Source organism: Octopus sinensis, linkage group LG23, assembly GCF_006345805.1.
Source record: "Octopus sinensis linkage group LG23, ASM634580v1, whole genome shotgun sequence".
Lineage (NCBI taxonomy): Eukaryota > Metazoa > Mollusca > Cephalopoda > Octopoda > Octopodidae > Octopus > Octopus sinensis.
The window spans coordinates 18541009-18563032 of NC_043019.1; the positions used below are offsets into that span (position 1 = coordinate 18541009).

Below are 22024 nucleotides of genomic sequence, written 5' to 3' on the forward strand. Positions count from 1 at the left end.
GGCATTGAAGTTTCGGTCAAGTAATCCACCATCAGACTGATGCATTTCAGTCATTGCTTGGCTTTATATTGTCTTTGTTGAGATAAAAAGATTATCTTGGGCAGGCAGAGTTCTCTTGAACAGTAATTAGGTTGTAGGGTACGATGTGATGGATATATATATATATATATTTTGTCAGCAGATGTATAACTAGTTTTCATTATTGTTGGCTTCATTGGGTTTAATCCTTTACTTTGAGAATGTAGAGGTCAGAATTCAAAGTTTAGTCCACATTTAATAATTTGTAATTGGGTGTGTCAGCTTTTTCACAAGAGATTTTTAAGGCTTCACATAAGAATGTAAGTGGTATGATTCAGTTGGTCAGCAAGTTTCATTACTTGTCACTGACGTTATTTGGTCGAGCTTACTCTGTACTCCATACTTTTGTACTCTACAAAAGAATGGAGTAATCGCTCATATTAATGTAATTATTTTTAATCATAACTGAATAAACAAACATGGACGCATACATACATGTATATATACATATATATATACATATATATATCTGACTCCTCAGATTTTTTGAATGCTGGACTACTGGTTTTAAATTGATATTAAAATTAATATTAATTTATCTCCCTCAATTTTTAAATATTTAAATAAATGCGTTCCCTAGTTGTAAGCACTATCCGCAGTGAATTATTCACTGCAGTCCTTCGCTTCAGGAGTCTCTCAGCGCGCCAGAACCAAGACATTTGAAATTTTATTCCCGATGTAATCAGTAAGACTAAGCACGTGTCTGTCTTGACACAGAGAGCTGGGGTTAGTCTTGCGGTTTGCATCACGAGGACCGAATGTGCTGAAGAAGTCACGGACACTTGAATTATGCAAGTAATTCTTTTGTTAAGACCGAAACCGAGGTATGCATTTAAGTCTGTTATTTATTTAATTTTTCATATGTCCTGCCCGCCAAAGTTGGTTCTGGTGTTCGCTGAATTCTTCCTCTAGAGAATTTCCCTTGTAGTTTGATCGTTGATGATCTTCTTCTAGCATTCTGGCCGGCTACCTAGCAGGCCAGCCCTGCCAATATACACATATATTTGAATTTTCTCTGACTCCTCAGATTTTTTGAATGCTGGACTACTGGTTTTAAATTGATATTAAAATTAATATTAATTTATCTCCCTCAATTTTATATATATATATATATATATATATATATATATATATATATATATATATATATATATATATATATATATATATATAATAGAAATATTAAAATTACTAAGTCTCTCTAAAAGAGATCACGGCAGCGTTCCTGGAAAATAATAGTTATCGCCATACTAACATGGCATTCTTATAAAAATAAGAATAAAGCTGTCCGCTTATTAGCTCCATGAGGCCATCGCCTTAAGTTAGCTATTTGATACACAAACTGTATCCATATAACCTTCGAACAAGGGAGGTCAGTCGCTCCACACTACTTGATCGACAGCTACAGACGCGTTTCGGGGTATTGCCCCTTTTCAATGTAGCGTAGTCAGACCAGTAGGTGTCGCTTCCGACAATCTCTGTTCGAAGGTTTTATTTACCTAGTTTCAGTGGCCTCATGGAGCTAATAAGCGGACAGCTTTATTCTTATTTTTATAAGAATGCCATATTAGTATGGCGATAACTATTATTTTCCAGGAACGCTGCCGTGATCTCTTTTAGAGAGACTTAGTAATTTTAATATTTCTATTATTGAAAACAAGTGGATGTATTCCACTGAAACTAGGTAAATAAAACCTTCGAACAGAGATTGTCGGAAGCGACACCTACTGGTCTGACTACGCTACATTGAAAAGGGGCAATACCCCAAAACGCGTCTGTAGCTGTCGATCAAGTAGTGTGGAGCGACTGACCTCCCTTGTTCGAAGGTTATATGGATACAGTTTGTGTATCAAATAGCTAACTTAAGGCGATGGCCTCATGGAGCTAATAAGCGGACAGCTTTATTCTTATTTTTATAAGAATGCCATATTAGTATGGCGATAACTATTATATATATATATATATATATATATATATATATATATATATTTATATATATATATATATGTATGTATGTATATATATTACATGTATATATGTATAGGCAATTATGCAGATAAATAAATTAGGTAGATTAATTATTTCAAATATATTGAATAACATTTTTGGGGTATGAAATACAAAATATTATCATTCAACCACAGTAGTGGTTAAGTCCACCATTACGTCAGTCACAGCAACTTCCAAGCTTCACCACTAATTCAGTTCTCAACTAAATTTCAAACTGTTAACAGTTTTAAAGAGGACACCTCCTTAGTTACACTTTGGCATAAATAGTTTGAGATTTGGTTCAGTGGAACAAAAGTTACATCAAAATATCTGCGACCTCAAGGGAGGCAGTAAGGTAGGTATTCATCTTCAATTAGCATAATTTTAAAAATTTTAATATAAGTGTATACTTTTCTTAGGCTTAAATGATAGAAAAATGCAGAAGGAATTCAGAATCGTTAGTTGCATTGAACAAACATTAGTAGAAATAAGTATCAGGTAGAATACCACGAAATTTAATGTCAGTAAGTTAGGAAGTAAGGGTGTAATGTCCCATGCAATAAGAATAAAGAATGTATTTCTAAAATGAATGTTTACTTTCTAAGGCGGTGAGATGGCAGAAAAGTTAGTGTGCCGGGTGAAATGCTTAGCGGTATTTCCACTGAGTTCAAATTCTGCTGAGGTCGATTTTGCCTTTTATCCCTTTTGGATCTATTCAAAGTGACGTACAGGTTATTTAATTAATTCTTTTAACTAAACACTTTGAAACTTCCGATACTGGTACAATGATTAAATGCCACGCAATATAGGGAAGATCAAGTACATCTTCGAATAACGAGCCTTCCACAAATCCCGAATGAATATTGATGCTCTGTCATCTCAATTACTCTTACACATTGTGCACAAAAGTTTTCTCCATTGAAACATTCAAATGCAGAGGTTTTTATATCCCTGATTTTCCAGTTTGAGTGCAAGTTTTTTTGATGTTCATGTATTACCAGCTACCCTCCACTATTTTAAGCTTCCAGGCATCCTCGATAGTTAGTTGAATTAAGGTGAAATTTTGAGAAATATTGGTCTATTTTCGTCAATAACAGATATATTGTGCAATGAGTCCAATGTGCATGCATGAAGGTATTTAGGATGCATAGCGATTAAAATGTAATAAGAGTGAGGAGAAATTGTGTGGATATTGACACACTTTATTGAAATAAATACGTTTCCCCAAAATTAAACGTATGCAAAGTATATTTATAGCAACTCACACATATATAAATACAATTCACCATACACTTAACCACATACACACTATCATACACATTTTACCCAAACATGCCCATAAACACTCACAAACATTCACATACACAACGTGCATACACATACAATTGACCCTTACACTAAAAATATAAGTGAGGCTGACCTAAGTAATTTTGGATGAATGGGTTTATCTTTTGTTATCTTGTTCTACTAAAGTGTAGTAAGTATGTTTTTTAAAGAGCATTATTATGTAGTTTTTTTAAACTTCAGGGGGACCACCTTCATGAAATATCGTGATATAGGATGTGGCCCGTTTGGGGTCAATCGGTTCAATTGGCCTAAGACCAACCCTGTACGTAGATGTTACTACACTTTATTATTCCTTCATCTTCTGCTCATATGCTACACCTGCATGCAATTACAGTCTGTTGGGCTAAACCTGGCCTGAATATATTAACAGAGTGCTTGAAAATACCTTCCACTGGGTTTATACAAATTATTTTCTCTTTCAACTTCACAAAGACACACTCATTGGCGCTACAAATACTAAGCCATTAAATCACTGTACATTGTTCCTGGTGAACAAACATCCTCAACAAATACGACAAGCAAATATGCAGGCAAACTGACACAGAACCAGTGGCTGAGACAATGACGGGCACCTATAAGAGATGAAGGTAGTGTCAAGAGCAACAGAGGATATTTATGTGCAATAAACGGTGGTGCCGTGTACAATGATGGTGGAACACAAGCACATTTACAGCAGAGATTTAAGGCACGTCCCTGTACCGACACGCAAGAAGCATATCATGTAATGACAAGATTTCTTTCCTAACCTCGTCCTAAATTTCCACAGTAATGTTGATACGATAGATAAGAAATAATGACAAACCTGCAGCTGCTGGTTCAGCAAAAAATAAAAGCATAATTGCCAGAACAGTCGTCATCTGTAATGAAAAATTAAATAAAGATGTGATACGTTTGCAAACATATCTTGTGAGAAAATTTAATTCAGATGATGACTAAAACACTATCTTACTTATGAGTATGCAGAATACAGCTGGTTTCCTTTATGGAATAGATCCTAAGTGGGTCTGAAGAAAAAATATTACAGTCATCAAACCTGTTCGAATAACACATGAACTATTTGATAGGGCTACTCTGTAAAGTCACGAGTGAGAAGAGAAATTTTGTGAAAAATAAATGAGACTAAGTTCGATACATTTTCGAGTATAGGCCAGCCGACATAACAGAGCCGTGATCTCTTTTCTGTAAAAGCATTCGGAAACAGTTATGTAGGATTTTACAACTAAAGTGTCTGAACATAAGCTGGACCAGGGGCTTTCTAGTTTGATATCTTTTTCAAACATTTAAAAAAAAAATTTCCCTTCGTAATATCTATATTCTCTAGCCTTGACTTATTTTCCTGTTCACTTTTAAACTCCTGAAACTAATCTGTTTTGTTGTTGTGTTGAACTTCCTTGCTCCAGACATCTAACCAAAAGATCCTTGCTGCTTCAACATTTGGTATATTATTCCTTTGATATTCATTCTCTTTGTTCAGCCATTGATAAAATTTCCTTTCGTTGTTCCTAAATATCCTGTTTTACTGATAATACTTTTAGAATGGAACTAGAAGGCTCCCGATACCTGTGGAGTGTCTCCTTCTCTCATTACAATGATTTTTTTATAGTCTTAGGATTCTGGAACTTGAAGACGAAGAGGCTTACAAGCGGATGCAATTCAATAGTTGTTTATTTGGTTCTCATTTCATGGGGTTTGCTCCCAGTGACCATCTGTATGTCAGCGCGTAGTTCGTTAGCTCCGTTTGGGAGAGATACATTACCTCTGGAGATAATGGGTAAAGTTAGAGCGAGTTAAGGAGTTAAGAATCTGCTGTGAGCTGCTAGGTTGCAGTGTTGTTCATCGCGAGCGCCAACGCGAGAGAAGAGAACGGGTTGCTCAATACACCTCCTTAAATAGATGTTGCCCACGAGAGGCTTGCTGTCTTCTCGCGCATGGCAAACATGGTTCTAGGCGAGATCTTGCTCTTGTCTTGGACCTGGCAATGGCCGCCAGCGAGATCTCATATAAAATGGCGCTGGCTTCTTGTGTCATGCTACACTTTCTTTGTTTTTGCTTTTTTTCTGCCTTAGGTTTCTACTCTATTTTTCCTGTTTGACTTTTAACTCTTAATTTTTACAGCAACAGAAGCTGCGCAATATATTAGATAATTTACTTTTGTTATGTTCCCGTCTTTGATTTTCGCAAATAGTTTACCTGTACATGAGATCATTTATGTATCATTACTATTATAATTATTATTACAAGGGGGATCTGTAGAATTCCCACGGAAAGAAAAACATTAAGAGAAGCTATTTAAGAAAGAAAGGATATTTTTTATTTGAGTGTAACAGGACATCTGCAAAGATCCTTCACACACACACACACACACACACACACATATTAATATATGTCAATGAAAATATGGATTAGAAGCAGCTCAAGGCATGTAAACAATATCGAACACACATATAAAGGTATGTATTTTGCTAGTTCGTGGATAAGCGTAAGAGAATATATTCTCAGCAATGCACCTGGCGTTAAAACACCAGTGTATGTGTGTTCGATATATATATATATAATTAGCATCTGCATTGAGAGACTAATAACCCATTGTAGAAGCCACTATACATATATTTTAGTACGAAGTATTAGCTAAGTATAGAAATAAGAAAGAGAGATGACAACGGAATAAATTATCATCTTATGGACTTCATTAGCTTACAGCTGTTTCTGTTATATAAGAAGCAGTAAACTCACAGTTGTCTGCCTAAATAACACTCTATAGCTTCATCGGACCTTCGAATATGAAGCCGGAGCTCCGATGAAGCTATGGAGTGTTATTCAGGTACTCAACAATGAGTCCACTGCATCTTATAGAAGCTGTGAACTAATGATGTTCATAAGGTAATCATTTGTTCGTTTGTTATCTTGCATGGATGCCCAGAAGACGACCCGCAAGGAGAAGAAGGGTCTGGAGACTTAAAGATCCTGCTAACGGACATAGATTTAGAGACATATTACTCGGAGCCTTTGACGAAATAGAAGCGGATATAGCTTCACATGGTATAGAAGAGAACTGGAGGTTCCTACGGGACAACCTGCTAAGGGCCACCGACCAGCTCTGTGGATGGTGCAAAGTCCCCTCTCAACCCAAATTAACGTGGTGGAACAATGTTGTTTATAAGGCTATTAGACAAAAGAGACAGGCTTGGAAGGACTTGAAGAACGGTGGTAGCAGGGAAGTGTATCAGACTGCCAGAAGGGAAGCTAGGAGGCAGGTTTATTTAGCCAGAGGGGAAGCAGATAAGAAAAAATTTACCAATGTTCTGTGCTGTGAGGACCAAAGACTTGAGGTATTTTGTGTTGCAAAGACAGTGAGTGAGAGAGAATCGTGATGTGGTAGGAGAGAAATGTGTTCACATGGAAGACGGGTCACTTGCGCTAAATGAGGATGCAAAGAGAGAGGTTTGGAGACGCCACTATGAAAGGTTGCTGAATAAAGAAAATGAATGGGATAAAGAGAGTCTGCTGAATGTCGACCCAACAGAGGGACCAGCTATCCGAGTTGACAGTTCCATGGTAGTTAAGGAAATTAGAAGTATGAAGACAGGGAAAGCCCCAGGCCCATGAGGAATCACTGCAGAGATGCTCAAAAATATAGGGAAGTGTCAGCTATAGCCTAGTCACTCATATAGTTAACCAGATGATACACGAAGGAGTCATACCCAATGACTGGTGTAGCAGTGACGCCCTAGATACAAATAATTACAGAAGTATCAAGCTGTTGGATCAGGTAATGAAGGTTATGGAGAGGGTCATAGCCCAACTAATTAGAGAGAGAGTTAGTTTAGATGAGATGCAGTTTGAGTTCGTGCCAGGGAAAAGCACCACTAATGCCATATTTCTGGTAAGACATCTGCAGGAGAAATATCTAGCCAAAGATAAACCCCTGTACCTGGCTTTCGTTGACATGGAGAGAGCTTTTGATAGGGTCCCCCCATTCCTTATCTGATGGTCAATGAGGAAACTAGGGATAGATGAATGGTTAGTGAGAGCTGTGCAAGCCATGTACAGGGAGGCTGTAAGTAAGGTTAGGGTTGGCAACGAGTACACTGAAGAATTCAAGGTAGAGTTTGGGGTCCAGTCCTCAGCCCCCTCCTATTTATCATAGTCCTCCAGGCAATAACAGAGGAATTCAAGATAGGATGCCCCATGGGAGCTCCTCTATGCTGACGACCTTGCTCTAATTGCTGAGTCACTATCAGAACTAGAGGAGAAGTGTGGAAACAAGGATTAGAATCGAAGGGCCTTAGAGTCAACCTGACTAAAACCGAAGTCCTAATAAGTAGGAAGGTTGGCAAACCACAAATGCCTTCAGGTAGATGGCCCTGCTCGATCTGTAGTAGAGGCGTAGGTGGAAGCTCTATAAGATGTACCCAGTGGAAGACTAACTGGGAAGATAGCTTTTGTATGTGGCAGATGCTCAGGTGCAATAAACACTGACAATGCGCAGGGAACAACTTCCGCCACATTCCAGGGGGAAAAACTAGAAATAGTTGATAGCTTCCGTTATCTAGGTGACCAACTCAGTAGCGGAGGAGGGTGCGCTGAAAGTGTAGCTGCTAGAATAAGTATAGCTTGGGCAAAGTTCAGAGAGCTCTTACCTCTGCTGGCGACAAAGGGCCTCTCGCTCAGAGTAAAAGGTAGACTGTATGATGCATGTGTACGAATAGCCATGTTACATGGCAGTGAAACATGGGCTGTGACTGCTGAGGACATGCGTAAGCTCACAAGGAATGAAGCCCGTATGATCCAATGGATGTGTAATGTCAGTGTGCATACTCGACAGATTGTAAGTACCTTGAGAGAAATGTTGGACCTAAGAAGCATTAGATGTGGTGTGCAAGAGACACGACTGCGCTGGTATGGTCATGTTGCGAGAATGTATGAAGATAGTTGTGTGAAAAAGTGCCACACCCTAGCGGTTGAGGGAATCTGTGGAAGACCTGGGAGGAAGTGGTGAAGCACGACCTTCGAACATTAGGTCTCACCAAGGAAACGACTAGCGACTGAGACTTTTGGAAATATGCTGTGCTCGAGAAGACCCGGCAAGCCAAATGAGACCATAACCCGTGGCCTATGCCAGGAGCGTAACCAGCCCGCTTATGCGTACCTTTTCCTTCCTTCTTTGGTCACTAAACTCTGCTGGCAAAGACCTGTTGAGGCAAGTGAAATCAAAATCAAAATCAATTCGATGACTGGCATTTGTGCTAGCAGGGTGCAAAGAACACCATACGAGTGTGATCGTTGACAGAGTGGCTATTCGAGTGTGATCGTTACCAGCGTCGCCTTACTGGCACTTACGCCTGTGCTAGTAGGGTGCCAAGAGCACCAGCTGAGCGTGATCGTTGCCAGAGCAGCCAACTGGCTTCCGTACCCGTGGCACGTAAAAGGGAACCATTCGAGCCTGATCGTTACCAACGTCGCTTCACTGGCACCTGTGCAAGTGGCACGTGTAAAAAGATTCAAGCGAGATCATTGCCAGTACTGCCTGACTGGCCCTCGTGCTGGTGGCACGTAAAAAGCACGCACTACACTCTCGGAGTGGTTGGCGTTAGGAAGGGCATCCAGTTGTAGAAACTCTACTAGATCAAGATTGGAGACTGGTGCAGACATCTGGTTCGCCAGCCCTCAGTCAAAATCGTCCGACCCATGCTAGCATGGAAAGCGGACGTTAAACGATGATGATGATGGTATATATATATATATATATATAGGCATAAGCGTGGCTGTGTGGTAAGAAGCTTACCGAAGACCTATGAGGGGATTTGTAGACGGAAATTGAAAGAAGTCTGTCATATATATGTATGTATATATTTGTGTTTGTATGTTTGTATTTGTCCCTCTACCATCGCTTGACAAGTGATGCTGGTGTGTTTATGTCCCTGTAACTTAGTGGCTCAGCAAAACAGTCCGATAGAATTAGTGCTAGGCTTACAAAGAATAAGTTCTGGGGTCGATTTTTTCGACTAACACTCTTTAAGGTGGTGTTTCAGCATGACCGCAGTCAGATGGCGAAACAAATGAAAAGAGTAAAAAGATGAATAATGAGAGAGAGAGAGAGAGAGAGAGAGAGAGAGAGAGAGAGAGAGAGAGAGAGAGAGAGAGAGAGAGAAAGAGATAAAAGGAGAGAGGTAGATATATAGATAGATATTTATACATTTAAGAATAAGGCTAAGGACTTTGCAGACTTACCGTTTAATTAGAAAGTTGTTTGTTATATTTTTGAGTACAGTCTAAGGAATACGTTACACTGATGCTACGGCAGAAAAGGTGGATTTTGTCATCAACTGTGACACATCAGCAAAGGTGTGTGTGTGTGTGCGCACTCGTAATGTCTGTTATAATAGCCATTAGTAATTTATCATCAGTTGAAAATTCAATAGAAAATCCCACCAAACACTTGTTTACTAGCTGCAATTATATATTTATGCCTGTTTACTTATCTATATCTTTCTTTAACGCTTTGTTAAGAACAAACGGGTAATCTGCAGAGTTGGAGTAATAATAATTCACTCATAGAGCTATTTACTTTTCTTTTTAGACTGGCATGGTTTAGAGCAGTGGATCTTAACCTAGATGATAGCGCCAGTTTTGGAGCGTTGCGAGTTCACAGAGGCTCAAAAAAAAATGTGAAGTAGTTACTACAGGGTCGCTGAAGAAATATTTTAACAAATACAGCACATTCGTTTAAACACATTTTCGAAATAGTTGCAAGAATTGGGATATGAGAAGAACAGTGTAATCAGAAATATGGCTGATGAGTTTCAAGTTCCAAAATAATAAGTCTTCTCTTTCTTTCAGAATTTCTGTACAAATTCAGCATAAGAGCACACTACTTCATGTAAAATATCTAAAACGATGCACATGCACGGCGGACCTACTGTAAAAACTTATGGACACCACTGCGCAAAATTGGGTTCAATTTGATTACAATAATCTTTATTTTTTTGTAAAACGGTGGGAAAGACATTTGTCAAATACCAGCTACAAAATATTGTGAATCTGTTTTCTAAAGGAAGGGGTTGTTTTCATGGCCTTTGAGGTCAACATGGTTACTGTTTCTTAAAACATTTGAAGTTGATGGCAAGAAGAAAAACGTGTAATTATTCAGTTATTTCAGAGATTTTAATATGGGCTACCACATTATGAAAGACACATATAAGAGAGTTTAGTGAGTCTGGAGAGGGTTAATGTAGGTGGTGAGAGACCAAACAACTTCCAGAAGTAGACACCATTGCAATGGTAGTAACAAAGGTAGATAGTGAGGAAAGGGAACTTTCGTGTGTCAGAAGTTGTAGTGCGTTTATGGACAACTTCATGTTCATCAATCTTGGTGTTGTACAGCCTCAGTTGAGATCTGGTCCAGCAAACTTTTGACACACAGATAGTAAACCATCAATTAGGTTCGATTCACAAATGTGTTGCACCAGATATACCATGGTTCTGTCTGGCTAACGGGTATACATTTTACATTGATATGAAGTGACCAAACACTTTCAACTCACAATGTGGCTGGTCAAAGTGAGGCACTATAGAAGATACCTGCTAAGGCTGCCATACAGCTAGTTCGAACTCAGAACCACCTAGATGTGAATTTAAACTTTTAACCACATAGGCATGTTTGTGTTCCTTCAAGTGATTTATGTCTATATCGTTAATCAATAGTTTAGGTAGAAGATTTTGCTATCGTTAAGCCCAATGTCAGTTTTGATAGAGCAGACCTGTGATCAAAGGCGTTCCAGCCATCACCAGCCTTTCTGTTTTCAGGCATATTTATCTAAGACTGCATTATCCTATTTCTCTTTTCTTTTTTAGGATAGTAGGGTGTGGTTTGAGGGAGATTTTGCTCTGCTTTCTATCAAGTGACCACTTACAAGCATTATACTTACGTTAGTTGAGTAGGGGAAAAAAGTGAAGACTACACCAAAACAGGTAACATCTGGTAAGAATACATTGTTAAATATATTTATATTGTATATTCGATGCTGACTGGTGTCATAAAATGATGAATTGCTACTAATAAAACAGTTGTTAATCTATAAAGTTACTAAGACATAATGTAATGAAGCTAACACATGGAACATATTTCTTATTGTTCTTGGTGACTTTTATCTTTTGTAAGTCTTTGTAGCTGTCTTACTCTTTCCCACATTCTTGCCGCTGGTGTCGCCAGTGCAAAACCTGAATCTTTTCCACACCCCAACTCCCTTCGTCGATTTGTCTCATCCCATATACGCATCCCTGATTGACTCTCAGATACTCCAAGTACTATGATTTCTTTCTCACCTGCAACTACCGGGTCATCCGTTACTGCCTCGTTGTAGTTAGCCAGCACATTCTTATATCATACATCATCCTTACAGTTTGGGTGGTGTTTACCAAGCACTACATCTTCAAGGTCACTTCCCAAATCGCAAAAGGTAATTTAGTGCATTGTATGTCCCTCAAGCTATTTTGCCATCTAAACTGTACCCGATCCTTTTAGTCCCACCCACAAAAGTGGAGAAGTATACATTTTTAATCAGCTTACGTACATTCGGATCCATTGGTATTATATAATTCTGGGATTAATTCAATAAGCATATTGATCAATTCATATTCATTTATGCTAAATTTACTTGGCTAAAAGAAGCTTGGCTGAAATTATAGCAGTACGTAACACAAAGAAGTTTCTTGAAGTGAATTTGGCCAACTCATTTAATAACTGTAATATGGATTGTAGTAGCAACAATAACAATAATATTGGCAATAATAATATTAACCACAGTGGCAATAGTAAGGAAGATAATATTTTAGTAATGATAGTGGTACTAAAGGTCATAGTACTAGTAATAATGAGGTTAAGGAAAGTAATGATAAAAAACTACAAAGGATTACACGTAATAATACCGAAGTAACAAGCATGAATTATGAAAGCATATATATCGGATGTGTCGTATCTTAATGTAGATGGGACTACTTGCTAAACACCTAATATAGATAGAATGTGAAATTTTTTAATAAGTCTCTTAATTACAGGCTAAACCGTTTATATAGCTATAAAGCAAATCGCCTAAAATGTCCACTAAGAAAGAACTTAGTGTACAAATGCTCATTAACAACAGGGAACCTACTTACTATCACTTAGGTTTTTATGCAACTGTTACATGATCACATCACTTCGTTCAAATTTAGGAAAAAAAAGAAAACATCATTTCTCTTCAAAAAATTCGTCCGGAGCCTAAAGGAGAGGATTGTTAGGTATGATATAAAATTATCTATAACAAGTAAAGTTCTGCCATATAATGATGGTGAATTAATGATCTGTTTTGAAATTTCAGCTGTTGAAAATTCTGTGGATTACCCAACAAGTCGTTGTTCACTTGTTTACATGGCTGCTTGATGAGCTTGGAAGTTATATACTGTGTTGCGTACTCTAAATGATACATCAAAAAAAAAAAACTCCTAGTGAAACAATTGTAGCAATGCTTGAAAACCAATTCGTTTGTTTTATCTGTTACACCACATTCAAGGTTCCACTCTTGGAATTGCGAAGTACCTAACACTGACTTTACTTCATCAATACTTTATATGCTTGGATAACAGATTACTTCACTATCTTCTCTGGGTGCTTCTGTCAAGTTAATTTGTTGCATTTTTCACTTTGATAAGCCTTGATCATCAATGAATCTATTGTATATATATATATACATACATACATACATACATACACACACACATATATACATGTGTGTGTGTGTTTGTCCCTCTCTCTCCCTCACTCCTCCTCCCTTGTTCACATGGTTCATACGTGACCATCAGCTATCTTTCTTTCTACTCCTAATTTGTGTTTCTTTCTCTCTGTTGTAGCTGAAACAAGGAAGACATGTTCTTGTCAGTCTCCTGTCCAAGTTTGATTTATGTGTTCACCATCACAACCTCATTTGCCAAGTGTGCGATAAATAACACAAGAGTTAAGGAATAGAGTATGGGAAATTCGGGCTACATATGTTTCATAGCGACTGGAACCTCAGAAGTGGTAAAATCCAAGTGAGGTGTATACCGGCGGATACTTTTCAGTAGCCTTTAATCCAATCAAGATATCCTTGGCCTAAACAGTAGCTGATGGTATACACCATACTTGGATTTTACCACTTCTTAGGCTCCATTTGCTATGAAATATATATAGCCCAGATTTCACAAACTCCATTCCATAACTCTTGTATGTGTGTGTGTATATATATATATATATATATATATATAATCCACCATATGAGAGGCAAAAATACATGTTTGTGTGAGAGTGTGGTTCTGAGTGTACATTAGATTTGTTTCTCAAATTATGGTTATATTATATTGAATATATATTATATATACATATGCAGATACATACACAGGCAAATATGCAAGATATCCTTGATATACAAACCATCAAAGAAGCCTCTGCGGGATCACTAGATATGTTAGAAATAACAGACTCATGTCCCTCACAAGACATTGTGAGACATAGACATAGGTTAAAGAAAGGTGAGACAATTTTGACTGAAAAACCATGCAACCACACACCTGCTGTGTACGAGTTTCAAATTGACCTTGCACATAATCACTCTATCTGTGGAAAGAGTAGGAAAATCTCTTTCAAATTACATTCTTTCAGAAGGATATAATGATGTCGTGGTTATAATATTTTGGGTGGTTGGGGAAAATGGTCTTTTGATTCAGGTTAGTTATGCTGCTAAAATATCACCAGATGTAGAGAAAATTATTGAATGGTAGAGTGACTGTAACATGTTGAGATTATTACACTGTGCCACATACTATTCTTTGCTTCATGTTACTGTGTAAAGAAACAGCTTGGTCTGTGGACAGAGTACAAAGTTTCAAAACTGAAACACTACACCCAATACAATGTTATTTAATGTGTAAATGTACTGAATTGTCTCGAGCTAGACAGTGACACGATATATCTATTGGTGAGAAATCTTTTTATTCGGCTGATAACTTAACTGCAACAACAAGTATCTTGCAAGTCCCTAAGTATGTGAATTCTCCCACTCCCCTGGCTCATTACAGCTGCTGCCTCAACTAAGCTAATTCTAAAACATGTCAGTTGGTAGATAGACATAAATTTATAAGTACATATGGTAAATCGCTGTTTGAAATACATCATCTGATAATTTATAGAACGCAAACTACTGATGGCGAAATGTTAACAGAAAACACATACTACTCGCGCTCGTAGATTTTCACATGTACTTACATGCATAAGCAGGCATATACACACATAGATGCACACATAAATGCACACATAAATGCAATTCTTCCTTACTGCCATAATATCTGTCTAACATATCCTTTATGCTGTACCAAGAACTAGCATATACAATTTTTTTACTGAAAGGTAAGTCAGCAAGTTTCTAAACTACATTTGTAAGGACTTATATATACATACATATATAATATAAAGCAGTTTGGAGATGCCGGGGATCGAACCCAGGGCCTTTTGCATGCTAAGCGAATGCTCTATCATTGAGCTACATCCCTGTATGCGTGTTAACTACATCCCAAAGATGGAGCCTTGTATCTGTTGGAAACCAGCTCCCTCCTCAATGGAATATTTATAGTAATTAAAAAATATAAGAGACACACACATACATCATCATCGTTTAACGTCCGTTCTCCATGCTAGCATGGGTTGGACAGTTCGACCGGGGATCTGGGAAGCCAGAAGGCTGCACCAGGCTCCAGTCTGATCTAGCAATGTTTCTACAGCTGGATGCCCTTCCTAACGCCAACCACTCCGTGATTGTAGTGGGTGCTTTTTACGTGCCACCGACACAGGTGCCAGGCGAGGCTGGCAACGGCCATGATCGGATTGGTGCATTTTACGTGCCACCGGCACGGAAGCCAGTCAAGGCGGCGCTGGCATCGGCTACGATTCGGATGGTGCTTTTTACGTGCCACCGGCACGGAAGCCAGTCTAGGCAGCGCTGGCATCAGCCACATTCAGATGGTGCTTTTTATGTGCCACCGGTACAGGGATCACAACTGCAGTTTCCATTGATTTTGATGTTGGTGTACTTGACTCAATGGATCTCCTCAAGCAGGGTAGAAATGGTGTTTCTTCACTTGCCACCTGCACAGGAGTAAGTCCAGCGGTCCTGGCAACTGCCGGGTGCTAGTCATAGGATTGGTTCAATTTCGATTCCGATTTCACTTGCCCCAACAGGTCTTCGCAAGCAGAGTTTAGTGTCCAATGAAGGGAGGTTGGCATGGGTGCCTGTCGTCGGATGAGGTTCGATTTCGACTTCGCTTGCCTCAACAGGTTTTCGTGTGTCCAAGGGAGAAAAGGCATTCATAAGTGGGCTGGACTCACTTGTCCTGCCGGGTTTTCTCACGCACAGCATATTTCCAAAGGTCTCGGTCGCTAGTCATTGCCTCGGTGAGGCCTAAAGTTTGATGGTCGTGCTTCACCACCTTGTCTCAGATTTTCCTGGGTCTACCTCTTCCACGGGTTCCCTCAACTGCTAGAGATTGGCACTTTTTCACACACCTATCTTCATCCATTCTCGCCACATGACCATACCAGCGCAATCGTGTCTCTTGCACACCACAGCTGATGCTTCTTAGGTCCAACATTTCTCTCAAGGTACTTACACTCTGTCGAGTATGCACACTGACATTACACATCCATTGGAGCATACTGGCTTCATTCCTTGCAAGCTTATGCATGTCCTCAGCAGTCACAGCTTATGTTTCACTGCCATGTAGCATGGCTGTTCGTACACATGCATCATACAGTCTACCTTTTACTCTGAGCGAGAGGCCCTTTGTCGCCAGCAGAGGTAAGAGCTCTCTGAACTTTGCCCAAGCTATACTTATTCTAGCAGTTACACTTTCAGCGCACCCTCCTCCGCTACTGAATTGGTCACCTAGATAACGGAAGCTATCAACTATTTCTAGTTTTTCCCCCTGGAATGTGGCGGAAGTTGTTCCCTGCGCATTGTCAGTGTTTATTGCACCTGAGCATCTGCCACATACAAAAGCTATCTTCTCAGTTAGCCTTCCTTTGACATTGCTGCACCTCTTATGTGTCCATAGCTTACACTGGGTACATCTTATAGAGTTTCTACCTACGCCTTTTCTACAGATCGAGCAGGGCCATCTACCTGACGGCGTTTGTGGTTTGTCTACCTTCCTACTTATTAGGACTTTGGTTTTAGCTAGGTTGACTCTAAGGCCCCTCGGTTCTAAACCCTCCTTCCACACCTGAAACTTCTCCTCCAGTTCTGATAGTGACTCAGCAATTAGAGCAAGGTCGTCAGCATAGAGGAGCTCCCAGGGGCATCCTGTCTTGAATTCCTCCGTAATTGCCTGGAGGACTATGATAAATAGGAGGGGGCTGAGGACTGAACCCTGGTGGACCCCAACCTCTACCTTGAATTCTTCAGTGTACACGTTGCCAACCCTAACCTTACTTACAGCATCCCTAGAATTGTCTTAGATAATTTAAAAGGGTAAAAAATGCTTTGAAAGCTGAAATGATGCATGTTAGATATTTTTTCAGTCTTCTCCATTTCACTATAATAAACCTCCACGTGATTAGATGTCAGCCGATATTCACTATATTTCGTGGTTCACATGAATATCTATACTTTATCAGACCGATTTCTATCTTTCAAACATACCTATCTGTTTACACCACTTGATCAGTATGGTATATTATACTGAAATAGCGAACACTATTTTTGGCTAAAATGTATTGCTTTAGCTTCCGTAAAATTCAATATTTCTTATTTGTTTCTTTGATTACTACCAATACTTTATCAATGCAAACTTACACACACACCTCACTATGAAATGGGATTTTTTGTATTCTTTTTAGTTTGGCTACGAGGCAGTAACGTGACTCAGTAGAAACGTCTGTTGATGCACAGTCTCTCTGTTGAAGACAAGCATGAGTACAACTACAATCATATGATATTTTATGAACATAATAAATAACCTAATGGTTACCATATTCACACCAGAGCGGAGGTTACAAGGTTCAATCTATCCAATAAGAGATTAACAATAGAAGAATGTGTGTTACTATTCCTAGTGTAAGGATAGTATGTAGTCAAAGAAAATCAACATCAAGGCAGGACCAACAAAGGGTGATCTTACACTGCATTCTAGATATTATTATCAATAAATCTAACTGCTTTCGCTTAAAAGTATTTGTATTTTGTGTAGCTTTGGTACCATCAAGCAAACCATTGTTCATAAAATATGCACCAAATTAAATATGTTCTTCGATCTATTTAGGCTAATCATACCAATGAATGTTTTGTTCTGGTTTCTATTCTCTCTGCCATTCTCTTCGAAGTTAGTCTTTTTCCTCAACAAGAAAGGCATATACATATCAATTTGGTGCTTATGAGCAAATAATGATAGCTTTTCTTATTCATTAGGAAGATATTTGAAACCTTGTATTTTTTAAAAAGAAGACTTTTTAGAGGTGTATGCTATTCGATGTGTTCCTTCCAATATTCTCAAGAACATTTTTGATACAGTAAAATTTTGTCTATAAAATAATTGTATTTATTGCACCATACCACATTTGAATATATGAATGTCAGATATATCATCGAACTGTAGTGAGATAGTAATGGTCTATTATTTACATAGGGTCTAATCTTGAAAGCAATACCCATGAGACTGGACAATATATATTGAAATCCCCACTATTATTTTTTCCAATTTAGATCTTCATTTATTGCTATACCCAAAAACTTCATACAATCCACCATCTTAAGAGCAGCACTATTTCTCATCAATTGTTTGACCATCTCTGGAGCATTTTGCTGATTAGTTTTATCAGCATTGATCGAAAGTTTATATATATATAGAGAGAGAGACATACACTTATACGCACTTATATACACACACACACACACACCACATATATATACATACACACTCATATGTAGACACGCGCACGTACAAATACTTCCACACACAAGACCTCATGCACATATATACGCACACACGTGTGTGTGTATACATACATACATTCATACATACTTTTATATATATGTACATACAATAATTGACGCATTAGTTTTCGTTAATAAATGCTTAAAGGGGAATCTGGATAAACTGGGATTTTCAGAAAGACAAATTGACCGGCTAATTCATACAAGTGCAATCTGTGAGTGGAACAGTAAAAATATACAAGATTTTTTTAAAGTTCCAAATATGAATTTGTCTGTGTTAACTACATCCCAAAGATGGCGCCTTGTATCTTTGTTGGAAACTTCCTCAGTGGAAGATTTATAATAATTAAAAAGTAGAAGAGACATACATATATATATATATATATATATATATATATATATATATATATATATATATATATATATATATATATATATATATAAACTTAGATAAACTTAGATATGTTTCGACCAAAGATTGGTCCAGGCCATGTCTAACTTAATAGCACCACCTGATAGGATTATTTGAATCCTGTTTAAGTCAAGTTTTGTTTATGGTCCATTCAAGTTGTGAGTTTTTGTTGGATGAGTTGTATTCAATTATGGGTGGCTTATCTGGTATTCCTTGAAGGAATCTATCCAGACTCCGTTTAAAGTTGATGGGATCCTGTTCTTCTTTAATCTAGGGCCTGTTGAGGAAAAGAAATTATGTTGTAGTGTACATGTATGCTGTGATCTTGAATTGGGCAGGGGACGTATGGCCCGTGGTCCCAGTCTTGGATGAACCTTGAAGCTAATGTTCAGGTTGTTTGGGCAAAGTTGGCGGTATATTCTCCACATCGTACAAATGATGTACCGCTCACGGCGATGCTGGAGAGAGTAGAGTTTCAAGGCTTTAAGGCAATCCCAATAATCGAGAGCAGCCATGCCTTCAATTCGTTTAGTGAGTGCTCTCTGGGGTGATTCAATCCTCGAGATGTTTTGTCTTGTATGGGGAGACCACAGTGGGCAGCAGTATTCGAGGTGTGGCTGTACAAAGGAGGAGAAAAGTGGTATGATGACACCTTGTTCTCTGGACCAGAAAGTTCTTAAGATCCAGGAACTCATCCTACGAGCTATATCGACCTTCTTGTTGATGTGTGCACTCCAACTGAGATCGTCATCAACAATTACACCCAGGTCTCTGATATTGTTAGAGGCTGTGAGCGGTTCCCCTGAAGGAAGAGAGTATGGCTGTTTTAGTGAGGAATTTCTTCCAAAATGCATCAGCTCAAATTTTCCCTCGTTCAGTTGCATTTTGTTTCTGTCTGCCCATTGACTCACAGCATATAGATCAGACTGGAGTTGAGTTCGGTCTGCTTCTTCATTGACGATTTGCTGGAGCTTAGTGTCATCAGCAAATATTTTCACTTTGCAGTAATGTACGACACTGGAAAGGTCGTTTATGTAGATTATGAAGAGTAGCGGACCCAAGACAGTCCCCTGGGGGACACTGCTGGTGACTTTTGCTGGGCTTGAGTGGACTCCATCAACTACAACATGTGTTCTATTCACCAGGAAATACTTGATCCAGTGTAGAACTTTTCCGCGGATTCCAACATTTGCCAATTTTGAGAGTAGGATATTATGGTCTACCCTGTCGAACGCTTTACTGAAGTCAAGATATATGACATCAGAGTTCGAACCTGTTCCCAAGGCTTTGAGTACATCTTCAATGTGGTGTAAGAGCTGTGTTAGACATTCCCTGCCACAGCGAAAGCCATGCTGATTTGCATTTAGGAGTTTGTGGGTCTCCAGGAAGTCAGCTATCCTTGATCATAACACTATTTCAAACACTTTGAATAATGGGGGAGGTGAGTGATATTGGGCGATAGTTGAGTGCGAGGGATCTGTTTCCCTGTTTGAAAACCGGGATGACTGACTGGGATAGAAACTGTTTCGGTATATAACCTGCGTCTAACGAATTTCTCCAGAGGTTGGTCAGAGGGACTGCAAGTTGGTGTCTACATTCCTTCAGGAGACTAGCGGGGAATCTATCAGGGCCTACAGCAGAGTAGTATTTGACCTCATTTATTGCTGCTGTGATGTCAGTGGCAGTGAAGGTTATGTCTGAGATTTTATGTTGAGATTCAACTTCGTTCGCTTCTCTTGCGTCAATATCAGTGGGAACACTAAAGACAGAGTAGTATTGTTTCTGCAGTATTTCTGCCATTTCTTTAGCATCGTGTTAGGGAATGCCGTTATCATCAATCAATGGCCCAATGGGTGAGACAGTGGTTCTATGCTTATTTGCATAAGAATAGAACACTTTTGGGTTCTGTTTGATGTTTTTGATTACCCACTGTTCCTCCACAGCTCTTTGATTTTCAATGGAGGTTTTCATGTCGTTCTGTAGATGAAGTTTTTCCAGCTCTAGCCTTTTCATTGTTGTTGAATTTGGATGTTGTATGTGGGAATATTTTAATTGGTTGATATTTTTGTTGAGTCTTTTGATGCGCCTGATGAGTGTTTTTTTCTTTTTAGGGAGCCGGTTTCTGTTTGTGTTAGTAGATTTCATGGGAGCGTGTTTAGAGCATGTATAGGTGACAATGTTTTCAAAGTGCTGCCATGCGGTCTCAGTATGGGTGGAATTGAGAGTAAAAGACCAGTCGATGCAAGATAGATCCTTTCTGATTGCTCCCCAGTCCGCTTTGTGGAAGTTTATGTTGTCAAATGAGTGCCATGAAGTGGGATTGGCTGGTTTGGTTTTTATATGTCGGGAATTGAAATTGCAGAGTAATTATATATATATATATATATATATATATATATATAGACACACGCACACACTCTCAAACACATACATTCCCACTCTGTCATATGCAGACATGCAAACACACACACACACACACTCACACTTTCCACCTCCCTGCTCGTTGACTCACACCATCAAACGCACATCACTCACACAAACACAAACAGATACTACCACACACATACATATTGACTGTCTACGTACTCGCTTGTCCCCCAAAAAACACTTTCTCTATCTCTTTCTACTTCTAGTTACTTCAGCAATGTAACCACACACGTGCTGTTTGCAATTTCCTTTCCTTCTTTGGCCTTTTCCCTTTCTCCTTTCTGACAAAGAGCTATCCTCGAAACACCAAACTCTCTATTTTCATCGACTGTCAATCTAATACATTCCTTGTGCACGTCCTTTTGTTGTCCTTCATATATATATATATATAAATCTTTAGGTAAATATATTCAATAAGAATATTATATACTGAATTTATATTGAGTGCTCCATTGTATAAAAATATTAATACTATTAAAGTATATATTTAATATGAGCGATATATACTTATATTTTTTAATAATATATTATTATTAATAATATAAGGAAATCAACCTTATTGTATTAAAAATATATATAAATAAATAAATATAAAATTATAAATATAGTGTATAAGATAAATTTGAAAGATTAAAAGTTTTGAATTCATTATTTAAAGCATCTTACGATCGTTTCGCAGAAGAGTTGTCCCTAGAATGAAATCCTATATTGATAAGCATATATTTATCTTATACATTATATTTATAATTTTATATTTATTTATATATATTTTTAA

The 22024-nt window shown here is 38.3% G+C and overlaps 1 non-coding gene across 1 annotated transcript; it reads right to left on the reverse strand.

Moving 5' to 3' along the window:
* Positions 1 to 14904: 14904 nt before the first annotated feature.
* Positions 14905 to 14976, reverse strand: Trnaa-agc. The gene has a single exon. It is a non-coding gene; the product is annotated as a tRNA-Ala (tRNA).
* Positions 14977 to 22024: the final 7048 nt, after the last annotated feature.